Below are 26965 nucleotides of genomic sequence, written 5' to 3'. Positions count from 1 at the left end.
ACGCATCAAACTAGGGAACATCTGCATTCAGCAATGAAGACCCACCGCAGCCATAAATAAATATCTTAGGGGGGGAGAAAAAAGGTGAGTCTCATCACAGAGAAGGGTCCTCGATGGACAGAGAGATGCTTCCTGCAGGAGAGGAATAGAACTGCCAATATTCCCTTCCACACCCCAACCCAGTCCCCTCTCAACCGCCCCCAGGGTCCCCACACTCATCAGCCAGGCTCCAGGACACTGCGGTCTATATCCTCATTGGGAGACCTCCTCTCACACAGGAATGATAAGGCACAGACCCAACCCCTCTAACCCAACTTCCATCTCCACACATCCAAGAGGTCAGTTTTCCAAATAAGTTTTCCCAGACCACTGTCATCACTGACCATCTGACCACCAGGGACATCTGAAACCCCTACAGATGCCTCCTCGTCGAGTCCATCTGAAGCTACAAAGAGGCCCCTGAGCTAGCGAGGTGGGTGGGGGTGCCTTGCGCCATCTGAACACGGCTGTTGGGGATTCCATGTAGAAAGGGAGGCAGGAGGACACTGGCAAGGAGCCAGCAGCTCACATGGAAATGAGGGCCGGGGGCCTTCGAGCAAGTCCCCATTTTTGGGCTGTCTTTCTATTTGTTCTTTCTGCTAATGGATATTTTCCCACCATCAGCTCCTCAGCTCCTTGGCAGAGCGGGGCTGGGGGCACAGGGAGGGTGGGCACAGAAACTGGTCACCTGTCCTGCCTCTTGCTGTCACCTCTGACACCACCAGTTGGCAGGAGGAGGTTCAGACCCAGGTCTTGAATCACCGGGACTCCACATGTGCATCTCCAATTACCCCCTGCCCCCACTGAAAACAACAAGCTCTTGGATATTTCAGGCAGCTCTTTTTAATGCTCACAACTCGAAAAGGACCACAGCAAAATCATTCAGAGGGAACACGAGGAAGGGCGAATGGGGACTTGCAGGCACCTGCTGGTTTCAGCACAGTTCATGTGTCACCTAGTGGCAAGACCCTGGCTTGTCAAGTGCTGACAACTCACATCTCAGGCCCTTTGGGAGGAGTCCGGTCCCAGCTCAGCCACCATCGAGCTATGGGATTTGGGCCAGCTCCCAGAAACGCCCACCGCCCAGACTCTGGATCCCACCTTGGGGTAGAGGATAAGCGTCCACTCTAAACATGAGTGGCCAGGTCACCAGCTTTACCCGAGAGGTGACACAGGGTCCTCACCTTCCTCCACGGGCTCATCCAGGAAACCCTGATCCTTTGCCCTTCCTGCCCTGTGAGCCCTGACACGACTGGTGTTAACAGAATAACACACCCAGGATACCATGACCCTCATGTAGTGGGACTGACTGCATGGAGGGAAGCTCCTCTGGAGGCCATGACTGTGGGCACCAAATGCAGGCACAATTGCCTGATGGATGCAGAGACATGGTTCCAGCAATCTTGCCAGTCCACAAGATGAGTGACGTTAGGAGAGCAAGGGGCTTCTCTAATATCTCCGTTGGTAAAGAATCCGCCTGCAATGCAGGAGACCCTGGTTCGATTCCTGGGTCGGGAAGATCTACTGGAGAAGGGATAGCCTATCTCCTCCAGTATTCTTGGGGTTCCCTTGTGGCTTAGCTGGCAAAGAATCTGCCTGTAATGTGGGAAACCTGGGTTCAATTCCTGGGTTGGGAAGATCCCCTGGAGAAGCGAAAGGCTACCCATTCTAGTATTCTTGCCTGGAGAATTCCATGGACTGTATAGTCCATGGGGTTGCAAAAGAGTTGGACACGACTGAGCAACTTACACTTTCACTTTAGGAGAGCAAACAATGGCTGACTCCTCAAAAGCCACACCAGCTTGGGTCACCTCCATTGTTCCCCGGGCCAACATGACGCCCCCACCAGGGAGGCCCCTAGGAAGTGCTCCTTGAATGACTGGTCAGATGGCGGTGATGACAGGGCTCAAACCCTGCAGACTAGGTGTTGGCAACTCATCTCTTTAAGGGCTAGATCATCAATATTTTAGGCTCTGCAGGACACACAGCCTGTCACACCACTCAGCTCTGTGGTCTTACCACAAAAGCAGCCAGATGAAAGGAATGGATGTGACAACATTCGGATGAAGCTCTACTTACAGAACCAGGAGGTGGGGGGAGGGGTTTGGTCCCCAGGCCCTTGTTGCCAGTCCTGCCCTAGGACCTTGGAGTACCACCCATGCCACTTCTGGCCTCGTCATCCCTCTGGGAAGTTGAAGGAAGGCCAGGTAAGGAGGGGGCACAGTTCTGAGGGAGATCAGGAGAGCCGGGGTGTGCCTGGGAGGAAGGCATGCACTCTACACCCAGAAGCGAGGAAGAGCACTGCCCCGAACCGCAAGTTGCTCTGGAGGGCATGGGTCTCCAGAATTCTAGAATGAACGAGGCTAGCTCAGCCAGCACGAAGGGTGACAGTCTGCGAGTATGCCAGGTGCTAGGAAGGCTTTGGGCTGGCTCTTCTCCCATTCCTCCCACCATGCTGCCCCTGTCAGGAGTACCACCAGAGCCACAGCTTCGAGGGCCACCTGCAGGCCCCTCATCAGAAGCCCTGAGTGTAGGCACTAGCAGCTGCCTTAATCCCATGACCCTTCTTTGATAGGACGTCCCAGCCCATGTCTCCAAAGTGCACCAGGAATAGCAATGTCACCCACAAGTTGACATGTGCCATCTGTCTTTATAAGGGTCAAATCAGGAGCTGCTACAGCTGCTGACCATCAGCACCCACCAAAGGAGTTCAGGGTGGAGATCAGGAACGCAGCATCAGTGCTTTGGGGAAAACTGGCAGAACAGGTCTTCACATAGTTAGATATTTTCAGGACAAGATTTTTTTGAGCCCAATTCTTTTATCTCCTTGTATCTAGAAAAATGCTAAAATCCTTTCTGGTGACAACTGTTCCCCATGACTAACAGAAACCTTCTGCTAAAAATACATGGTCAACTGCATATACTCACCTTTCACCAAAATTACATGCATACTGACCTCCTCCCCTGACTCTTTGGAGCAATTTCTCAGAGCTGCCTGAGACGCTGTCTCCCAGGCTATAGTCCTCATTTTTCCCCAAATAAAACTTAACTTATAATTGTCACATTGTGCTTTTTTTTTTTTTTCCAGTTAACAGCAGAACCATGTTTAGAGCAATCCCCAACTGCAAGCCCCAGAGTAGTTTCCATGCCCAGATCTTGGAGACTTGGGGTGAGGAGAACTCTGGAGGGAGGGATGGGTGGGTGGGTGGAGGGAGGGGTGGTGGGATTCATGCTCTGCCTCATTGTGGAGGTAGAATCATAATCTCCATGGATGTCCACATCCTAGCCCTTGGCATCTGTATGTTGTCTTTGCAGATGGGATTAAATGAAGAATATTTAGATTGAGAGATTATTCTGGATTACCCAGGTGGGGGGCGGGTGTGATGGTCCAAAATCATCACAAGGGTCTTTACGAGGGAAAGAAGGAGGCAGGAGAGTCAGAGGCAGTGGCAGGAGCTATGAAGATAGATGCGTAGAAAAAGAAATTTGAAGATGCTACTCTGTTGACTTTGAAGGTGGAGGAAGAGGCCATGGGACTAGGAACCAAGGTGTCTCCAGAGCAAGATAAAGAAGGAAAGGATTCTTCCCTGAAGCCTTCAGAAGGAAAGAAGGAACACAGCCCTGCTAACATTTTAATTTTAGATTCCGACCTTTGGAATTTTCAGGTAGCAAATTTGTGAGGTTTTTAAAAAAAGTTTTAAATAATGTTTTTGACTGAACTGAAGGGCCTGTGGGGATCTTAGTTCCTCAACCAGGAACTGGATCCTTACCCCCTCCAGGGAAAGTGTGGAATCCTAATCTCTGAACCTCCAGGGAAGACCCACAGATTTGTATGTTTTTAAGCCACCGAGACTGTAGTCATTTTCATCAGCCATGGGAAATGAACACGCCCACCCTCACACTGCCCACACCAGCAGCATCCCTGCCAGACCCAGGGGACCACTTCCCTCTGAAGATAACTCCTACATGAACATTATGGAGAAGCTACACTTCTCAGCCGGCAGACATTCACAAGAGGCAGTGTCCTGAGAAGGAATATTCTGGAAGTGATGAGAGCTGCTGTCTTTCAGCTTTCCCAGGGGTCCTTCTCCAGTCCACAGTCCTTCCCAGAATCTCCTGTGCAGCCCACGTGGGCATGAAGCCTGGTTACATCATCTCCACTACAGGTTCTTTCATGATGAGGTTAAAGGAGCTGATTACATGCTGTGCAATTACATACAGAAAGAAAGATAATCGGCCTTGGAGCCTCCCATGGGGACCTCTGGAAAGGAGGGAGCACGGTGGTAGGAGGAAACCTGGGCCTCACGTCTGGCTGTGCTCATGGCTAGAGAGTGGCCATGCACAGGCTTCCCCACCATCTTGGCCTCAGTTTCCCATGAGGAAAGAAAAACTTAGACTTCTCCAACTGAGTCACGTGGGGCTCTCTTGCTGAACCAAATGTCAGCTGAGGTTAAGGGGCAGGCTCCTACCAAAACAACCAAAGGTCCTGACATAAGGGCCAGAGACACAGAATTCCATCTGCAGACACAATGCTCACAGCAAACACTGATGTTGAGGTCACCAGCCTGCAGAGCCTAGCCCAGAATCTTGTCTCAATCTGAAGCAGGTCTTTCACTTCAAAGAGATGTTTTTCCGTTGGTTCTGAACACTGACAACTAAAAAGAAACAAGGGAGCCCAAGCAGATTATAAAGGCAATAAACCTAGATCATTATTTTCAAATGGATGTGTGCCTTCAATTATTTTTTAATGGTAAAATTTTGCACAGCAGACTCACAGAATCGTCAAGTGAAACATTTTTTAGGTCTGCCAGACAAAACTTGCCTAACCCCAGGGCATTGCCTCATGCCACAGACATCAGTGATCCCCCACTGCCCAGAACTGAGCTCATTGACTGCATATTTTCTCTGCTGAGAGGCAGAGACATAGGCAGACATTCCTACTCAATGGATGAAAATAAATGTCAATATCACGGGATGTGAAAATTACAGCAATCAAAGGACTGTCTGATCTGGTGAGCATGGAATCCTTCTGGATCCTTCTCCATGCTTGGGAACCAGGAAGGGGAAATGGGATGAATGATGGGAGAGGGAAGTGGGGTGGGGGGAGACCCAGAGAAGGCATGTGTGGGCTAGAGGGGCTGCCTCGGTGGCTCAGGAGAGGACAAGTTGTGTTCTGATTGGTCAGTCACCTCTGGAAGCGAGTGTAAAGGTTCCCTGTGCTTGCCAGTGTTATCCAGTGTGCCTGACTGCAGGGAGCAATTCAGCCTATAGCACAAGCTCCTTCATCTTCGAAATCTCCTTTGCTGGGGTGATGACTTCACTCACTCCTGCTGTGCAGGGAGGCACCTGTGGACTGCAGGCATTTCAGTGGCCAGTTCAATCATACCCTTAAGTGTGTGGAATTCCTCTTGACCACAGATTGAAACACATTCCAGTTTCCGAAGTGTTCAATCCAGTGTTGGAGGCAGTGAGCACAGTGGGCAGGTGGCCCAAGTGAGATGTCTGTCAGAGTCTGGACGTCCCTGCATTGTCTTTCTCAGGGTCACTATCTTGTCCTCATGCTGCCTTGCCATAAGCTTTGGGATGAGGCTGCCTAGAGGAGCAGGATGGATGGAGGGTCCCAGCTCATCCACCCCCAGCACCCAGAAAATACTAGCACGTGTCCTGCTGACTCTGCATCTCTCTTCACCAGCCCTGTGTCTCTTTAATGATAACTCCATAAACACCAAGGAATAATTCAGACCAGATGCTGACTGGAAAATACTTCTGCAGAGCCACCAGCCCCATGGTCCCAAATATCACTGGCATGTGGGGTCTTCCTGGAGCTTTGAAAGCTATTCTGATGGAGTCAGTCTGGCCCCAGTGGCCCCTCCACCACCTTGGAGTTTGCTGTGTGACCAGGACAAGTTGTTTCAGTTTCCAAGACCCATTTTCTCACCTTGATCTTCAAGGTGTTTGTGAAGACAGAACGAGATCATGTGTTTGAAGGGCATCCGGAGGAGGTAGGGGTGCCCTTCCAGCAGGTAGGGGCTGCAAGAAGTGGTGGAGCTGCAGCTGCAACAGGCACAAAACGCGCCTGGTGAACCGCAAGCCACCTGACAGCGACCTTGTCACCTGAAGAGGGACAGCTGGGCCACCATCCTCATTCACGTGGACTGAGGACCCTGTGTGCATCCTGGTGCATCTGCAGGGAAGGGGCACCCAAAAGAGCATCCACCCCAGGGTTAACATTCTGGATCTGGTTGCTCAAGCCTGTGATCATTTTCAATGAGCCAGAGCCCATTCCTGGAATGCTCCAGAAAGCCTCTAAAGGCTGCTAGGTACAGAGCCCAGTCAGGCCCTGTGAAGAGGAACCTTGACCCCAGCCTCCCTGGGAGCAGGCCTGCCTCTGTTTACACTGTGAGAACTGCTGATTCTCAGTGGGTCAGGGTCCCAGACAACACTGCTGGCACACTGCAATGACATCATTTCCTGTTGCCAGGCTCTATGGGTCATCTGGAATCACAGCCCCCTGGAGCCAGGACTCCTGGGCTGGGTGCTCAGAGCAGCTGTGATGTCAAGAGAACAATGTGCTATGCACCTCCAACATGTACACACATACACACCATGCACACACATGCACATACCATGTGCACACACACATGTACATGCACATACCATGGACACACACAGTGTGTGCACACACACTATATACATGCATATACCATGTACACAGGGCACAGAAATCGTGTACACACACATGCACACACATGCCATGCATGCGTGTGTACACACATCATGTGCACACACCGTGTAAAACACACATACACACATCCCATGTACACACATGTACACATCCCATGTATATACATGTGTACACACACCATATATATACACATACCACATGTATATACACTATATCATGTACTATACACTATACCATGTATATATACACATCATATACACACACACCATTAACACACAGCATGTACACACATCCCATGTACATACACTGTATACACCCACATACCATGTATACACACACACCATTACACACACACCCCATGTGCATACACCTGTGTACACACACCATGTACACACACATACACCATGTACACACACATACCATATGTACACACACACCATGTACACACACACCATGTACACACACACCATGTACACACTGTGCGCATGCACACTATATACACACATATACCACGTATACACACAGTGTGTACACACACTATGTACACACACACATACCATACACACACACACCGTGTACACACACTCCCATGTTCCACAGTTGGTCAGTACAGAAGCCCACTGGCAGAGGAGCCCCTGCTCCAGTGCAGACGGCGGCCGTCACACCTGCCTGTCAGGCACGAAGCAGTTCTCCATCACTGCAGTATTTTTATCCTTCTAAAAGCAGAACTGATCTTTTTCACAAGCTTCTAAACCTGCTAGAACATTGAAGAAAAAAAATCCTTCTGATGACTTAAGTTATGCCAAAAGCACTGATAAGGGTGCCAAATAAGCTCCAAGTGTCACATCAACCTCAGACTGAAATCAACAAGCAGAACCATTTCTACACCCAAGGTCATGACTTTCCTCTAGATGCCAACGTTGACAAGAGGAGCCCAGCTACACCCTTCCCCACCTCCCCTGCTCCCCTTTCCTTCCCCTTCAGTCTGGTCTTGGGGTTCAAAGGGACTCATGGTGAGAACAGACTGCTTTGCTCTCCAGACCCTTTTCCTCCCTCTTTGAGAGTATGCTCAACGCAAAAAGTACAAGGTCCGTTTTCCCAGACACGGATGACATTTCCTCCTTAACCCTGCCTGCTTCTCACCCTAATGCCCAAGGGCTAGCTCATCAGTGTCTCACTTTTCCTTCAGTTCAGTTCAGTTGCTCAGTCATGTCTGACTCCTTGTGACGCCATGAGCTGCAGCACACCAGGCTTCCCTGCCCATCACCAACTCCCGGAGCTTGCTCAAACTCATGTCCACTGAGTCAGTGATGCCATCCAACCATCTCATCCCCTGTCACCCTCTTCTCCTCCTGCCTTCAATCTTTTCCAGCATCAGGGTCTTTTCCAATGGGTCAGTTCTTTGCATCAGGTGGCCAAAGTATTGGAGCTTTAGCTTCAGCATCAGTCCTTCCAGTGAATATTCAGGACTGATTTCCTTTTTAAGTACTTTCCCTTATTAAGGGGCAAAGCTACACCGACTACTCAGACCTCTTCTTGTTTTTTGCTTCTGAAGTAAAAGGGGACTTTTTTTGCCCACAACAATATCAGGAACCAGGCCCGGGAAACTGGACCTAAAACTGTCCAAATAGACCTAACCACATGTGAGAGTTTCTGAGTCTGGGGGAAGGGACTACTTGTAAAATGAGGACATTACTGTTCATTCCCGAACTGTGTAAACAGCACATCTTCATCTGCCACCTCCAGTGGGTGTCATGGCAGGAAGTCCATTCTGCCTTTGGAACAGCTGCTCGAATTGTCAGGTTGTGAACACTGACCCCTGGGCTTTAAGCAGGTGCTCAACCCTGGAAGTCAACTGGGCAACAGACAAGGCGGCAAGTTTTCTGGATGGTTTCCCCAGGGCATGACTTTAAGAGGCTTAAAATGGTCTCCTGACCACAGCTCAGCAATGCTTTTCATCCTTGTTTCCTCAGAACCTCTCCCTGCATCACCATCCTAATCTCCCTCCTGTTTTGGGGTCCCTGTCATTCTGCCTGCCCTGGCCTCCCAGCATCCCAATGCCCCAAACCTCAGCAGAAGCGTCCCCTCACCCTCCTGTCTGCATGGGTTCTGAATTTTGGTGGGTGATTATCACGTCAGTAAGTACGCAAAACGCTGCTCTGTGTCCACAAGCATCCCAAAGAGCCGCCCATAGCTTCCTCTCACTCCCAACTCCACAACAAGGTTGGGAAATCCACCAACTTAAAAGGCACCCCCACAACACAGGGCTCTTTGCCCGTCCTTCAAAGCCCAGCCACTCAGCAGATAGTGACAAGTCAGGGGCCACTCGACAGAGTCACTGAAATGCAGTATCCTGTTCGTGTTCCCCAGAGAAAAGTCACAGCACCAAAGGTGGTGCCCAGCTGCTGCCACGTGGGCTCCTGGCTTGGGGACAGTGGGGCATTGACTGCACCTGCCCCGTGGGTCCCATCAGATGGAAGTCTCTCTCCTTACCGTGGATGGCCGGCGGTGGGGGCGGTGAGGCCGGGGCTCTTCAGTGGGGACGGGGCTCGTGTAGTGAACTGTGTCCCAGGCCTTCCTGAGCTGAGTCCAGCATAGTTCTGGCTTACTCTCCACCCTCCAAGGGGGCTGGGTTGCTCTCCCTACATGGGCACCTGCACACCCCTGCTCTGGTCTTATGACCTGCTCTGAGCACCTGCCCTGGCAGACACTGGGGTCTTGGCTCCTCACCCATGGAGTGAGTGGCTGACAGGCCCTCACCCACCCTTGAACCTCCTGCTGGAGCAGCCCTTGATTCAGGGCAGAGTAGGCGCACTCCCTGGGGACGAGCTGCCCCAGGCTGGGATCTAGGTTTAGAGGCATCCTCTGCTGCTTCTCACAGGTCCGGCTACATTAGTCTCCAAGAGCCGCTGTCACATGCAGGCACGTGGGGACTTTGGAAAAGGCAGAGCACACAGGCAGCAGCCCCAGCACAGAAGTGCCTTCCCTTGCCGCCCCCAAGCAGTGGCCCCCGAACCTCACTCACTGTCACCACCACCTGGCCTGGGATGACATCAAAAGTTGACCTTCCCTCCAATGACTTCCCAAACCCTGACCTTGGAGTGAGTTAAAATCCAAGCGTGTGTGTGACTTACTTTGTCATGTCCAACTCTTTGTGACCCCATGGACTGTAGCCCTCCAGGCTCTTCTGTCCATGGGATTCTCCAGGCAAGAATACTGGAGTGGGTTGCCATGCCCTCCTCCAGCGGAGCTTCTCAACTCAGGGACTGAACCCACGTCCCTTCAGGTCTCCTGCATCGGCAGGCAAGTTCTTTACTACTAGTGCCACCTGGAAAGCCCCATGAGTATGAATTAGTTTGATTCTCACCACAGCCCTATGTGGTACAGACTTTAATACCCCCATGTTATAGAAGAGAAAATTGAGGCACGGAAAGCTAAAATAGCTTTCCTAAGGTACCATACGGAGAAGGCAATGGCACCCCACTCCAGTACTCTTGCCTGGAAAATCCCATGGATGGAGGAGCCTGGTAGGCTGCAGTCCATGAGGTCGCTGAGGGTCAAATACGACTGAGCGACTTCACTTTCAGTTTTCACTTTCATGCATTGGAGAAGGAAATGGCAACCCACTCCAGTATTCTTGCCTGGAGAATCCCAGGGACAGTGGAGCCTGGTGGGCTGCCGTCTATGGGGTCGCACAGAGTCGGACATGACTGAAGCGACTTAGCAGCAGCAGCAGCAGCAAAGTACCATGACTAACAGGTGGGAGGCCAGAATGTAAACCAAGCAATGGGCTGCTAGCCTAATTCTCCGCTGGAGATGGCAAGCTGGTGAGGTTTAAGAAAGAAAAATAAATGAAGACACACATCATGCCACGCCTGATCTCAACCATCTGGAACTGTACTATCCCCTTATTTTTGTCTCTATTGTATGACATTTGTATTTATCCTTAAATAAGTTTGGTAAGGTTTCCATGGTTTTGGAATTTATATAAATGTGTCATAATGTGTGTATTCCAAGAATTGCCCCTTCTCCAGCTCCACTTTATTTTTTTAAATTATTTATTTATTTTTGGCTGTGCTGGGTCCTCATTGCTGCGTGGACTCTCTTCTCTAGTTTCGGCAAGCAGGGGCTACTCTCTGGTCTGGTGTGCAGGCTTCTCATTGAGGTGACTTCTCTGGCTGTGGAACACAGGCTGGGCGCCAGAGGACAGGCTCAATAGTTGTGGCGGATGGGCTTAGTTGGTTCATCCGATTATCTGATTTTTTTAAACGTATTCTAATCTGGTTACATGAGGCTTTAATATTGACAGTAGAATCATCAGTATCTCAGTCAGAACAAAATAAATACATGCATGTAAGATACAAATTTAGAGGTGGCAGTAATAGGACGGGATCTCAAAAGCTGGTTTATCTCAAACCAAAGGTCTTTCAACCTGGGCTTTCTCATCTATCAAATGAGAAGACTGGACCATTGCAATCTTTAATAGCTTTTCCTAACTTGGAAAAAATACTCATGTATAAATATGATCACACAAGGATGCATTTATAAATACGAGCACTAATATACGCACCTGTTATTGTATATTGAAATGTCATTTCTTCTCTCTGCAAGGCAAATTGATGAAGAAGAAACTCAAAAGCTCAAGGAATGGCATTCATCCCTTTATGTCAGTGAGGAAAAGCTGTGACTGATGATTCTTCTCATAGCCAAAGCAGCTCTGGTTACTGTCTTTGCACTGCACTGAGCTTCATCTATGAAAATATTCAGTCGCAGGTAAATCATTAGGACAGTTTTACTGTTTTGCCAATATCTTAGGTGAAAACTGTCTCAATAGCAGTAATTCCTTTCAAAGCTATTTTATGTCCATTGATGACTGTTTTCCCTCAAGAAACAGCCCCTGTAAAAGTCCCTACCTTTATTTCTCTGAAGTGCCTGGATGGCAAATTCAGTGCTGCCCCCTTGAAAGTCTGGGAGCTAACAGGAGAGCCCGTGAGGTGCCCAGAGGTGGGTGTGCCAGTGATGTCTGCCTCCTGGCCATCATTCCCTGTCCCCACCACCCAGAGCTGCTGCCTCCTCCGGTGACAGGTGTTGGAACGCTCCGGCCTGGGGCCATGTCCTGGATCTTATTCTGGGCCATTCCATGGAGGAGAGACGCAGGCAAGGTGTCTCGTCTGTCTCACCGGCACCACTTTCCCCGCCTTGAGCTCCATCTGCTGGTCGTCAGATCTCCACCAAGATGTGGAGGTGCGTTTGAAACAGGGAGGCACTCAGAAACAGGGGAAACGCCAAATTGCCTGGATTCCCCCAGAGTTGGTCCAGTGAGCTCAGCACCCACCTGCCAGGCCTCCTACCCCCTAAGCTGCTCTTGTCCTTGCTCCGACAGGACTCCACCTGCCTGTCCAGCTCTGCCCTGCCTCCCGGGCCTCTCCACACCTCCCTCCCATGAGGGGAGGCTCATCTTTGCTTCTGCTTTGCCATCCTCCTGTCCCCTGGCTGGCCATGTCATGTGCAGCAGACTGCAGGATGTGTGGCCCAGCTCACAAATGAGAGGACCCCAGTGTCCATGAGAGCACCCAGTCCAAGCAGTCCTCTCAGGAAGCAAATCAGAATAAAGACATCCTGCTGCCCTCACTAGCTTTTCCCTTTTTCTGGGCCGAACACCTAAAGTCAGCTGGAGAAGAATGAAATTTCCAGTGGCTTTATAATTTTTATGACTACAAAACCCCCGCAGCAACATCTTCCTTATGAACTGGGCTTCTACAGAAGCTAACGGAAAGCGTCAAGCTTTCACATACATCCTGTTTCCTTTGGTTGTTCCATCTATGGACTTTTTGATCCTGAAATTGGCTTCATCCTACACCTTCTGGTACAAAGCACAGGATGTCCGCAATTCAATGGAAGAGGCCCAGAGACAGTCCCAGGGGACACACTCCTGACACTCAGCTCCTGGGATAAGGCTGAACTGTAGAAGGCACCTGGGGTTAGAGCTGGGCCAGTGAAGGGGGATCTGGGACCTGCCAGGCATGGAGTCGTCTTACTCAGGGTTCACCCTCAGCCAGTGAGTCGTGTGATGATGAAGCCCACACACTGCTGGGCTTCCCCTCCCCATCCCAGGATGACTTTCTCCAAGTCTCAAGTTCCTCCAATAAGTTTGGGGTTTTCTCTGCCTCTGGTCAACCACCATATGAAAGTGCTTCACCAGGGGTAAAGGTCACAGCGCTCAGCAGGTGTTTTCCAAGTTCTTTGCAGAGTCAGTTGTTTTGTGTCAGGGGAATGGGCCTCTGTTCAGCACAGAGGTAAGAAGGCCTCTCACCACTCAGCTCACACTCCAACCACTAGGACACCTGTGTGCTCGAAGCAGAATTTTTAAAATTCACAAACTATGATCCTTGCAATTCAGAATCTGCCATCTGGGAGACCAGGAAGAGGCTCCAGTTCTTTGCCAAAAAGAGAATGGGGACTGCGAAGTAAGACAATGCCGCCTATTAGACCATGGCGACACGGTGCACGAGAGACAATCAGGCCCTTCAGATGAGCTGACTGACGGGCAAATCAGTGATTGCATCGGCCGCCCGTGTTCCCTGACTGGTCGCTGGAGCTGTTGCGGAGGATGGTGGACAAGCTGACCTTATTCTGCGGTGAGTGGTATCACTAAGAACAAAATACCCAGAGAAGGGCTAGGGCAGGCCCACGAAGGCACCCGCACCAGGAGGGTTTCTTAGAAGCGTATCCGGCTCCTTCGCACTCTCCCCAGCAGGCAAGTTTGTGAATAGGTGACTGAAGCACTGTGGAATATCCTCCATACAACGGAATCATTTACGAAACAGTATAAAATTACCAAAGCCTATGGATTTTCAAGTTCCACCCAGAAACACAGCTGTGACGTGTCCCCCTTTCAGTTCCTGGTGAGCTCACTGATGTTATGTGTAGCAAGAAGGCCCACTTTGCATGGGGCTTCATGAAGCCGGTGGCCCAGGCTGGTGGTCCAGCTCATATTCCAAGAGGCAGGCACTTCTGAATGTGGGCAGGCCTCTCAGAACAAGTCCTCAAGCGTCAGAGTCACGAAACTCGTGGAGATCCACGTGTTCTTTCCTGGCTGGTCCAGACACCTGGGCCCCCGAGTCCCTCTGGAAAGGCTGCCTAGGTGGCCACCCCAATGCTCCCCCACCCCCCTGAAATGCTGACGATGTCCCAGAGCAGCAGATTCATCCTGCACTGCCCTGCCCATGTGAGTGTGGGGTCCACTTGTCACGACAGTCTGCTGTCCGCAAAGACCTGCAGCAGGTTTAATCTGGGCCAGGCCTGAATCCTGCTGCAGGCTCTGCTCCCACAGCCTCCAAGCTCATTGGATTTCTCTCTGATGACACTGGCTCATTCTCTGTGTAAACAATGCTCCAAGGCACAAGCAGGCAGGAAGTAAACAATTTAACCTTTAGAGTGCATAGATAACCAATGGGAATTTGCTATATGATTCAGGGGGAACTCTTGAGAAATCTGTATGCAGGTCAGGAAGCAGCAGAACTGGACATGGAACAACAGACTGGTTCCAAATAGGAAAAGGAGTACATCAAGGCTGTATATTGTCACCCTGCTTATTTAATTTATACGCAGAGTACATCATGAGAAACGTTGGGCTGGAAGAAACACAAGCTGGAATCAAGATTGCTGGGAGAAATATCAATCACCTCAGATATGCAAATGACACCACCCTTATGGCAGAAAGTGAAGAGGAACTAAAAAGCCTCTTGATGAAAGTGAAAGTGGAGAGTGAAAAAGTTGGCTTAAAGCTCAACATTCAGAAAACAAAGATCATGGCATCTGGTCTCATCACTTCATGGGAAATGGGGAAACAGTGGAAACAGTGTCAGACTTTATTTTTGGGGGCTCCAAGATCACTGCAGATGGTGACTGCAGCCATGAAATTAAAAGACGCTTACTCCTTGGAAGAAAAGTTATGACCAACCTAGAGAGCATATTCAAAAGCAGAGACATTACTTTGCCAACTAAGGTCCGTCTAGTGAAGGCTATGGTTTTTCCAGTAGTCATATACGGATGTGAGAGTTGGACTGTGAAGAAAGCTGAGCGCCGAAGAATTGATGCTTTTGAACTGTGGTGTTGGAGAAGACTCTTGAGAGTCCTTTGGACTGCAAGGAGATCCAACCAGTCCATTCTGAAGGCGATCAGCCCTGGGATTTCTTTGGAAGGAATGATGCTAAAGCTGAAACTCCAGTACTTTGGCCACCTCATGCGAAGAGTTGACTCGTTGGAAAAGACCCTGATGCTGGGAGGGATTGGGGGCAGGAGGAGAAGGGGACAACAGAGGATGAGATGGCTGGATGGCATCACTGACTCGATGAACGTGAGTCTGAGTGAACTCCGGGAGTTGGTGATGGACAGGGAGGCCTGGCGTGCTGCGATTCATGGGGTCGCAAAGAGTCAGACATGACTGAGTGACTGAACTGAACTGAACTCAGGGAATTAAACAGGGGCTCTGTGACAATCTAGAAGGGTGGGATGGGGAGGGATGTGGGAGAGAGGTTGGGAAGGGAGGGGACATGGGTGCATCTATGGCTGATTCTTCTTGATGTATGACAGAAAACCACAAAATTCTGTAAAACAATTATTCTTCAATTAAAAAAATAAATAAAGTGGAAAAAATAAATGTCCCTGGGCCAGGGAGGTCAAGGGATATTTTGACTGGACACAGAACAAACAGAAGGAGCCTGGGGTCCAGACAGGATCCCGGGGTCCTTGCAGAAATTCTGAACTTGTCACTCACACTTCTCCAACCAGGATTCCCCTGTTGATGACCTGGAGACCAGGCCTGACAAACTGATGGGGACTCACTTGGCAAGGCAGGTCACACCACTGCCACCGTCCTCTGGGAGGCTGCTAGGGAGCCCTCACAGACCAAGATGGGGAGACAGGGCTGGACTCTCCCTCTCACTCGAGACTTACAGCCTCGTGACCTCAGGAAGGTCCCAAATGCTTCCCTGCTCCTCCCTCACACCCAAGAAACGCTCAGCTAAGTTGATGTCCACCAACTGTACAGTGTCTTGACTCTTTTATTTCTAAAGTCTCAGATTTTACCCCCAACTGACTTTTAGAATGATAAACAAAGGTTCTGATCCATCCTATGACCTCTGGGCTATTATTATTTAATTATATCCCACATAATACCATTCATAACTACTGTGAAAAAAGTGAAAGTCACTCAGTCGTATCTGACTCTTTGCTACCCCATGGACTGTAGCCTGCCAGGCTCCTCTGTCCATGAATTCTCCAGGCAAGAATCCTGGAGTGGGTTACCATGCCCTCCTCCAGACATAAGGACATGTAGCATTCATAAGGACTGTAGCTACTGTTAATACTGCACATTGAGTACAGAGCTTCACCTATATCAAGTTATTTGGTTCAATAACATGGGTATTATTACCAATAATCCCTTTTCACAGGGAGGTTAAGTAACTCACCCAGATGCCCATCTAGAGTAGGGTAGGTTTTGAACCCAGACTCTAACTCTTGAGGCCACATTCCCACTCAACCCCTTCTCTGCTGAACACAAGCTACTAAAAGGCACTAGACTGGGAATCATTTTATTAAAATAAACAAGAGAGAAAGAAGGAACATTTTAACTAAGCCCCATGTAACACAGAAAACCAACCAAACTGATCCACGGACCACAACCTTGTCTAACTCAATGAAACTATGAGCCATGCAGTGTAGGGCCAGGGGCAATAAAGGACAGAAACAGTATGGACCCAACAGAAACAGAAGATATTATGAAGAGGTGTAAAGAATACACAGAAGAACTGTACAAAAAAGATCTTAATGACCCAGATAACCACGATGCTGTCATTACTCACCTAGAGCCAGACATCCAGGACTGTGAAGTCAAGTGAGCCTTAGGAAGCATCACTATGAACAAAGCTAGTGGAGGTGATGGAATTCCAGGTGACCTATTTCAAATCCTAAAAGATGATGCTGTGAAAGTACTGCACTCAATATGCCAGCAAATTTGGAAAACCCAGCAGTGGCCACAGGACTGGAAAAGGTCAGTTTTCATTCCAATCCCAAAGAAAGGCAATGCCAAAGAATGCTCAAACTACTGCACAATTGCACTCATCTCACACACTAGTAAAGTAATGCTCAAAATTCTCCAAGTGAGGCTTCAACAGTAAGTGAACTGAGAATTTCCAGATGTTCAAACTGGATTTAAAAACGGCAAAGGAACCAGAGATCAAATTGCTAACATCTGTTGGATCACAGAAAAAGCAAGAGAGTTCCAGAAAAACACCCACTTCTGCTTTGCTGACTATGCCAAAGCCTTTGACTGTGTGAATCACAATAAACTGTGAAAACTTCTGAAAGACATGAAAATACCAGACCAGCTGACCTGCCTCCTGAGAAATCTTTATGCAGGTCAAGAAGCAACAGTTAGAACCAGACATGGAGCAACTGACTGGTTCCAAATTGGGGAAGGAGTACATCAAGGCTGTATATTGTCACCCTGTTTATTTAACTTGTATGCAGAGAGCATCATGCAAAATGCCAGGCTGGATTAAGCACAAGGTGGAATCAACACTGCCAGGAGAAACATCAAGAACCTCAGATATGCAGATGACAACACTCTCAGGGCAGAAAGTGAAGGGGAACTAAACAGCCCTGATGAAAGTGAAAGAGTAAAAGCGATGGCTTAAAATTCAACATTCATAAAACTAAAATCATGGCATCTGGTCCCATCACTTCATGGCAAACAGATGGGGAAACAATGGAAATAGTGACAGACTTTATTTTCCTGGGCTCCAAAATCACTGCAGATGGTGACTGCAGCCATGAAATTAAAAGACACTTGCTCCTTGGAAGAAAAGCTATGACCAACCTAGACAGCATATTCAAAAGCAGAGACATTACTTTGCTGACAAAGGTCCATAATTTCAAAGCTATGGTTTTTTAAGTAGTCATGTATGAATGTGAGAATTGGACCATAAAGAAAGCTGAGCGCCAAAGAATTGATGCTTTTGAACTGTGATGTTGGAGAAGAGTCTTGGGAGTCCCTTGGACTGCAAGGAGATCAGACCAATCAATCCTAAAGGAAATCAGTCCTGAATATTCATTGGAAGGACTGATGCTGAAGTTGAAGCTCCAATACAATGGCCACTTGACTCATAGAACTGACTCATTGGAAAAGATCCTGATGCTGCGAAAGATTGAAGGCAGGAGGAGGAGGGGACAACAGAGGATGAGATGGTTGGAATGCATCACTAACTCAATATACATGAGTTTGAGCAAGCTCCGGGAGTTGGTGATAGCCCGGCGTGTTTCAGTCCATGGGATTGGGAAGAGTCAGACATGACTGAACAACTGAACTGAACTTAAAGCCCTATGTAATAAATAATAATTCAGTTCACTTTAACTTCCTTCTTACTACACATTAACTCAAAATTACTCTAAAGGAAAGAAAATGCCTTTTCCACAAAACTACAGCCAATGGGATTTCATGTTAAATATCTGGAAACCCAAGAACAGCATTTATGTGCTGGTCATGCATGGCCACACAGAGACTGGGCTCACCACCAATGCCCCTGTGGCTGCCAGTCAGAGCAGAAGCCCATGACTAGACAGCCTGCCCTCTCATACCATTTAGGACAGAACCATTTTCTGGACAGACCAATATGCAGGTCTTTAGAAATAGGAAACCCACAAGCTTCTTTGCATGTCTTAATGGGGACTCCAGTGAAACTAAATATAAGGGCTCTCCATTTTTCAACCAGCTTTTGGCCATAATCTGTTCTTGTGTTGGCAATAAGCCCTATTATTGTTTATAATGAGGGAACAACTCAGCTATCATAAATGTGCACTTCCTTCTTTCTCCAAAGGTTTTCCACGTACCTCACCAGCAGCACTCAGGAAACCATAAGAGAGAATTTATTGCTTAACAACTACCCACCACCATTTCTGATTCCTGTATCCCACCTTCAGGTCAGCAAGTCTTGGTGCTTGAGAACTACACTCTCTAGGTAGGTTTACAAAAACGTCAACTCTACAATCACAAAATTAAACAACCAACCAAGTAAAACCCAAGGCTATGAGAACAGTTATTAACCCCCTGTCTCCTTGTGTTTGGTCAAGAACCATATAAATGATGGTGCTGAATGTTTCGTGTGTGTGTGTGTGTGTGTGTGTGTGTGTGTGTGTGTGTGTGTGCCCAGTCTCTTTGCAGCCTCATGGACTACAGCCTGCCAGGCTCCTCTGTCCATGGAATTTTCCAGCCAAGAACACTGGAGCAAGTTGCCAAGCCCTGCTCTAGGAGATCTTCCCAACCTAGGAATCAAACCCACATCTCTTTAGTCTCCTGCATTTGAAGCGGGATTCTTTACCACTACCACCACCCAGGAAGCCCTGGATGTTTCATAACTCACCTAAATTCAGCACAGAGGAACCAAACTGGCCAGGTGTCCAGGGAAGGCCCTGGTCCTCAGGGAGGGGCAAAGCATGGCACCTCTGCTTCTACCAAGGCATCCCTGGCCTTCAAGGCTCTGGAATGGAGCCCAACTTGTAGATCATGTTTATATTCACACACCTTGTACACATGTATGCTCCAGGAAGCACACATAAAGTTCAGCTGCTGTTTCTCCCAACCTCACAAACCCACCCAGGGTGGAAGTGAGTCACCAGGGAGTGGGGAGCAGCAGCCTGGCAGCTGACACTCTGGATTCCAGCCCCCTTACTCAATCTGCCCCTCGGATTCCTAAGCAGAAGCCCAGAATTCCAAGAACCACCCTGCTCATTTTAAAACGCTGACTGCTCAGTCTGCCCGGCCCAAAGCAGGAGGCCCTGCTTCTCACTGTCTCACCTACAGGGTGAATTTAAAACAAAGCAAAACAAGAATGATTCACAAGGATTCGGATGTGGCTGTCTCACAGGAAACACGCGCACCTGGCCTCATGGCCCTACCTTCCACTTTCAACAGAAGTCCGGAAACCTCATGAAGCTTCCCCATTCTGAGGAAAGCTTCCAGGGGGAAGACACTACACAAGGAAGCCAGCCAGTTTCCCTCAAGATGGTCTTTCTAAATATCTATATGCTATTTCTATCCCAGTGAAGTCTCCCAATTATGCTTAAATAGACATCAAAGTAATAATCATGGGTAAAAAGGAACTCCATTCATCAGATGCATGTTAGTGACGTCTCCAGGGTAAAATTAGGCTATAGAAAGGTTCTCTCATTTTCTGGGCCCAGGTGTCCGTCGGATTTGGTCTGGAGCCTTGTGGCACTCAGGCTCGGCATCCGATGTGCACAGGGCAGGGTCTGCGGAGGGCGGCCAGGTCCGCTCAGAGAGGCCGCAGCATCCGGACCTAGCAGCTTGGCATCCTCTGTTCGCGCTTAGCAACAGCTACCGCTTAGCTACCGCGCCGGGCGGGCAGCCAAGCACGGCGCCGCCGCCGAGGTTACCCGCGAGCGTTGACCGGTAGTAACCCCGGCGCGGGCGGCGGCGGCGGCGGCAGGTGGCCTTTGCGCATGCGCAGCGGAGCGCCCCTGCCCAGCCCGCACCTACGCGCGTGCTTGAGGGGTCGGCCAGTGCCCTTCTCTTCCAACCATTCACAATATAGGGTTCCCGAAGTGCACAAAAACCACCAGGCAGCCTCCGCCGGACCCTCAACCATATGACTGAAAGCAGGTGTGTCCCCGCCGCTTGGCAAGGACAGTGCAAACGTCACCCTGGGCCCCAGGCCTGCAGAATCAGCATCCGCCCCGGCGGAAAAGACAAGGGTTTTTACTCCATTTTAAAAGCCGGGCAAGAGCCCTGTTGGCGGGCCGGCCAGGGCCTCGCTTTAAGTGTGGAATAGGGAGAAGGGGTTGCGGGGGTTGGGATTGGCCCCAGTGATTCGCTCCTTGGAGACAAGCCAGTCTGGTCGCCCTGGGAAGGAAGGGCAAGGTGAAGGACAGGTGGCCGGAGAACCCCATCCTGGAGGGCACAGGATCGACGGAGTCCTTAGGGTGGTGAACACAGCCGCCCACGGCCCAGCCCATGAAGGAACTCTGGGGGTCTCTTTCCCAGGAGGTGGGGAGGCTTTCTGTGGCACCTTTGCTGCCACCGGGTCTGGGGTTGTGTTTGTCATGGGCAAAGAAAGGTGAGAAAAACAGCTGATCTTACGTGGACCTGCGAAATGACAGAGGGAGGAGGGGTCTCAGTGGAGCTCGGAGCTGGTGGAGAGGCTGGTGATTAGTAAGATTTGCGGTCTAGGCCTGAATCTGACATCTGCCTCCTTCTAAGCCTCCTTTTCTTCCTGGTTAGGTCCACACTGACAATGATGCCCTGTGGCTTCCCCATGCGCACTTAACAGAGACAATATGCTAAAGCAAACAGCATTTGTTTAAAAAATAAACACTTCACCCCCAAAAGTGGGAGGGAAGAAACAACTGAGAAATCCCATTAAACTCCTGCTAAAAAGTTCACTTTCAAGATAGGCAGAGGAGATATCAAGGCGAGGGACTTTTTGTCTGAACACAGCAGCTTGTCTGATGACCATAAAAGAAACAGACAGAATGACTCGGGCTGTTTTTCAGTTTATCCCCACCCTTATCAGTTCACCACCGACAGCATTCCGGGAGGGGCTCCTGCTCACTGCCCTGCCCCCAGGAGTGCCACTGCGCTACCTTCTCCCAGAGCAGGGCTCCAGCTTCACCTCCTCTACCAGCCACATGCTTTTCATTCCCTCCTTTCCAGACAGCCCTGGAGCTTAAGGCACCTGATTTGTACATAGGCTTTTTTCCTCCCAGTTTGTGAGCTCATTTCAAGACCAAGATAATGCACATTTCTTCAGAGTTTCGAAAGCAGAACTTGGATCAACAAATGAACATTACTCGAGTTGAGATTTCAGCTCCACAGACAGAATTCTAAGAATGAGAGTTGTGCAAACATGGACCTGGTCAAGCCGGGAGGTGCCAGGCCTTGGTTGCTGTCAGGATGGAGCAAGAAAGATTGCTCCATGGGTGAGAGGTCAGAGGAGGGAGCTCCCAGGCTCCTTTGGGCTCCAAGATTCAGGCTCTAAATATAGGACTCCATTGGACATAATTGCAGTCTTGAAGTCAAGCACAAAGAAGACTAACAGACACGGCTGACGAAAAGTAAAACTAAGGGCTGTGGGTCAGGTCAAGTCACAGCAGGCACACCCGCCTCCATCCTAGTCTCTGAAAACGCCTCCTGATGCCTTTTTGCAAATTATGGGCAAAACCACCCAATATTAGAGATACTTTATTCAAAGGTAAGTTTTCTATAGAGGTTTTGGAACTCCATCAGTGAAGGTTTTATAGAGGATGTACCGCCATCCTAAAAGCTCCTCGTTTTGTTCAGGTCAGTCTTTCCAAATGTTTTTCATCTGACCCACGTGGTTGCCTTTGTTCCTTAAATAAGCAATTCTGCTGGTTCTAGAACTGAACTCAAAACAAGCAGGTGTGTGGTTACTAAACATTTTATTCTACCAGTTTATACACAAAAGAAATGGTTTCATGTTCAGCAGAATGTCACCTTCGGTTATATCTTGGCCTTGATGGATTCAGTTCTGGTTTATACAAGAAGATGTTAGTTCCAGCATATGAAGTTTTAATGAGCATACTAGGGGGTGTTAAAGGAAGGCAGGAGGGTACCTACCCAGCAGGCGAAGATGAGTGTCACAAGAGTGTACTCAAAAAGTGACACAGTGACACCAGCCCCCCACTGAGCAGAGCACCATCCTGCAAGGTCACACTGAGGAGACCAGATGGCTCCAGACCAGGCACACTCTTTAGAAAAATGGCAGTGTGTTAGCGGGTCCCGCCAACTGGAAGGCGACTGGGGTGGCCTGACATGGACATGAAGGAGAAGAGGAGACCTCAAAGCCAGTGTCAGCAAGGTCACCTGTGCTATGTCTGTGGGGGCTGTAGAGCCTGATCAGACTACATAGGGATCATGCACCCCTGATTCCAGGTCCCTGTTAGTGATGGTTTGACCTCCATGCAGCAGGCCCCAAGAGAGCTACAGAAAGGGTGCCTAGACCCTTTGGATGTTCAAGTTCTGCCTGTAAGCTAGCAAACTCTTTTGGTTTTATACATGGTCACACTACCTCCATCTGTCAGGAGAGTTGGCCCATCCTCTATAGTTTTTCAAGGCAATGGCACCCCACTCTAGTACTCTTGCCTGGAAAATCCCATGGATGCAGGAGCTTGGTAGGCTGCAGTCCATGGGGTCGCTAAGAGTCGGACACGACTGAGCGACTTCACTTCACTTTCACTATAGTTTTTCAAAGCCTCTTTCGGAGCCTATAAGGCAGAGATTCAGAACTATTCCAGAAGACCTCATCATCAAAAGGGCCTGAGCCAGTGGCCTGTCCCAGGGAGCCACAGAGAACCTGGCAACTGGCCCCGGAGGGGGCAGAGGAGTGCGGCAGCTGTCTCCATTCACCAAGGTGACCTGGGGTTATTGGGCTCCCCATGTCAACACCCCAGCATCAAGCAGGGAGTCCTCGTAAGCAAGGTCTAGGTTTGCTAAACTGCACCATAAGACCAGCCACAGCCTCAAAAACAAAGGCAGAGTATCAGAAGCCTTTTCTTTGCTCCCCAAAGAAAGCTTGCCTTTGCATGACAGTTTCATAGAAGATGAAAGTAATTGATGTATGGCCAATTCATTTTGCTGTGCAGTAGAAACTAATACAGCATAGTGAAGCAACTATATTCCAATAAAAATTAATTTTTAAAATATCATTCATGCTAGAGGAGCATAAACCTGCCTTCACACCTAGGCAGCCCACCCCCTAGAGCCCCCTCACTGTTCTGCGATTTCTACAGTCCTCCTTTCACTGGCCTTCCTCCCCATCCATGTCCCCACCAGTTGGATCAAGTCACCCAGTGCTGGGATGGAATCCAGTCTTCCCCTTAATGGAATTGCTGAAAGGGATTTTAATGGCACCTTCTGCTCATTTTAGCCAGCCTGTCATTGCAGGCCTTGTGAAATAGCTGTGGAAATTAAGAGAAAGCAAACTTGAATTTGAGAAGGGCATTCAAATGCATTTTTATAGCTCAGAAGCAAACCAATACAGATAATCTGATGTGGGGCTGCCCAGAATGTTTAACTCTATCCTGACATTTGGCAAGGATGAGGCTGGAGGGTCTGGTTTCAGAGTAGGAGGTGCTGTCCCATTCCATCGGAATATTAGCATGTTGAGACCCCAGCCAGGCTCAGGAAGAGGAAAGAAGACTCTCTAAAGCCCCAGCTAGGATTACTTTTGTTCTCAACCCACAGGTAATCTGGGGAGGTATAATTTCATTTCTAAGAATCAAGTCACCTGTTTGTGCAAAGCATGTCAGGCACACCAGCCTCACCTCCCTCTGGAGAGGACAGGACAGCCAAGCCTCTCCAGGAGATTAGGAAGCCTCTTTATGGGTCCCTGTGAAAGGCAGAGGTGACTGACATCCAGGCAGGCCTATTAAAGGGAAAATAAACCAGAAGTAACAGTAAGGCAACCCTCAGTGGTTCTGTAAAAAGGGGCGAACGATACTCATGCCACGGTGGGCCTGTTGTCAGGTGCCCATGCTGGGGCCGGGGGCTTACTGGGTGTCTCGTTGGGGCTAGTCTCAAAGCCCCCATGCTTTCGTGTCCCACCTCCCCTGCTCCCGTGACCTGGGATATGTCTCCAAACCTCCTATACTCACTGCATTGAAAGGACAGAATTGGCCCCTGAGTCACCTAAACCAAAGTGCTGCTTGAATTTTATAAATGGAAATGGCTTCATTCTCCCTGGAAGGCAGACGACTCAAGAGTACCCACTACTCCACTTCATGGACAAGCTCTGAAAGCCAGGGAGTGCTGTATGCGTGTAGAATCGCCTCTGCTCCACCCCAGCCTTTCGTGATGTGGATTCTCTTCCTAACAGGGGTCCTGAGCTGCTGTCTAGCACAGGAAGCTCTCAGCTCAGTGCTCTGTGACAACCTGGAGGGGCGGGATGCATGGGGGTGGGGGGGAGGTACAAGAGGGAGGGGATTATATGTATGCTGCTGCTGTTGCTAAGTCACTTCAGTGCTGTCCGACTCTGTGTGACCCCATGGATGGCAGCTATAGCTGATTCACTTCCTGGTACTGCAGAAATTAACATAACATTGTGAAGCAATTATACTCCAATCAAAAAAATTTAAAAAAAAATATATATATATGGAGTCCTAAATGTTACCAACACCAACGCAGTGCCTAGCTTCCACAAAGCAAAAGCTACTTTCAAATTTAAGTCACACTGGGGTGAGTGAGGACAATTAAACTAGACGTTCCCCTACTTCCCTCAACACAGTAGTTCACATGACTAGTTAATGTTATGATACCAAAGTCCAAATTGCTCCAAGTCATCTGTCCCCTCAACTCTGGCTCCATGAGTGAATTCCTTGAGGTAAAGTCATTACTGTATCAGAAGTCAGTGAGATCGTCCCCGGGGGGCACTCTTTTCTCCTGGGAATGGTTCCTTTCACAATTATGCTCTCTACTAGGAATCTATTATACGATCCACATTTTCCTCTAAAGACATCATTAATCATATAGTGAAAATGTAACTACAATTGAAAATTCAAGATGTTTTCTCAAAGGCCACAGTCAATGCCTGGCAATCATCAAGCTCAAGAATTGTAAAGAACCAGTGCTGACATCGCCTTCTTAAACATGGTGTCACTCACATCCTTTCCACTAAGGGTTAGGAAGCTTCCTTTTTCCATCTTCTTTAAAATAATTGTGTAGGAGCTTGTGATATTATTCTAATGCCAGTGACAGACTTTGCTACAGCATTCTGTGTCGAGTTAGTGTATAGCACCATGTTCTGGGATGGGGGTCGGGGGAGGCTTTCCTGGAGTTTACTTGAGTGGACTAGTGTCTGTGTGAGGGGGAGAAGCATGGACAGGAATCCAAGGCGAGTGGAGGTGCTGGCTCTGACTTTGAGCGACCACCCTAGCCTTCAGGCTCCTGTGTCCATCACTCACTATACAACCAGGCAGTCCTGAAACACGTCACCCTCTCAACCCACAACTCTCATTTTCCTTTCAGAAACGCCTCTCCCCTCCTCAGTGCGCTGCATTCAGCCCCGCTGTGATCCTTATAGTGAGCTCGGCACATAACGTTGAATTTTAAAAAACAAACAACTCAATACAGACAGAAAAACAGAACATGGTGAGAGAAAAAAGCACAAAAGCTCCTGCCCCAACCGTCAGTTGCACTCGGCATGACGCCTGGCATCACACATCACACAGAGGTGACGCCAAATATAAAGCTGCCACCAAGAGAAAAGGGAGACGCTGGCCAGCTGGATGAGCAGCAGCAGAGCGGGCCTTGTGGGCACTGAGCCTGGAGAAAGCACCGCTGCCCTGTGGCCACAGGGACCCTGGCACTCCGAGGCCCTGCACCAGGTGTGGCCTGGGCACCAAGCTGGACCACCAAGTCTGAAACCACCGTCCAGCCTCTGGCCATCCCCGAAGCTGAGGCTCAGGGCAAGTCCTGCACATACTGCTTCCTCTGATTTGGTGAGAAGGTGGACAAGTACCCCCCCAGCCTCCGGGTGTGCGGGAGTGATAAACCACCGGGGCACCAAGAACAAAGGAAATGATGGAGTGCAGGGAAGGAGGGCAGGGCCAGAGGAAGCGAACAGAGGTGCTGCAGAGGCCAAGGAGGAAGCCGGATGGAGAAGTCAGGCCTCGCTGCTTGAGAAACCAGCAACCCGGACACATCAGCCTGCCTTCCACTCCAGCCCTAACCATCTCTGACTCACAGGCAGGTCCCTGGGGCCCACACCCTACTCCTCCACCCAGCCCCCCATCCCGAGCCTACACAGAGGTTACTTCAGGGCAAGTGTCTACCCAGAAGCCACCTGGGCAAGGCTTCCTAGTAGGCCACTGGCCATGGACCTTGGTGGCCTCTCCCTTGCTAATTAAGAGGCCATTTCCGCTGACAATCAGCGTGACCAGTTCTAACAAGTAGAGACTATAGTGTGGGCAAGCCACACATCTGGCCAGGAAGTGATATTCTTCACCTGCCAGAGCCCCAAGTGAACACCTGCCAGGTTGGATTTCAAGCCAACATTCTGCCTCCGTTTTCAAATGTTGGCATTTCTGCATTGCAAGTTGTCTCCATTTGAAAAATACCCATCTAAGCACTGCTAACATCATGATCACATTTCCAAGACCACACGTAACACATGGACAGAAACCTGTTCACTCTCCCACAGGTTTGCC

At 49.4% G+C, this 26965-nt stretch overlaps 1 protein-coding gene and 1 long non-coding RNA gene across 3 annotated transcripts in view; both read right to left on the bottom strand.

Annotated features, from left to right (window-relative positions):
• Positions 1-26965, bottom strand: part of ABCG1 (ATP binding cassette subfamily G member 1) — a 66849-nt gene that overhangs the window by 30682 nt on the left and 9202 nt on the right. The gene's annotated exons all lie outside the window — the stretch shown is intronic.
• Positions 867-19270, bottom strand: LOC132658556 (uncharacterized). The gene is made up of 2 exons (XR_009598366.1): positions 19147-19270; positions 867-11475 (listed from the first exon to the last, which is right to left on the bottom strand). It is a non-coding gene; the product is annotated as an uncharacterized LOC132658556 (long non-coding RNA).

Source organism: Ovis aries, chromosome 1, assembly GCF_016772045.2.
Source record: "Ovis aries strain OAR_USU_Benz2616 breed Rambouillet chromosome 1, ARS-UI_Ramb_v3.0, whole genome shotgun sequence".
NCBI classification, from domain to species: Eukaryota; Metazoa; Chordata; class Mammalia; order Artiodactyla; family Bovidae; genus Ovis; species Ovis aries.
The sequence above is the reverse complement of the archived record's forward strand: the minus strand, read 5'-3'. Positions and strand labels throughout refer to the sequence as shown.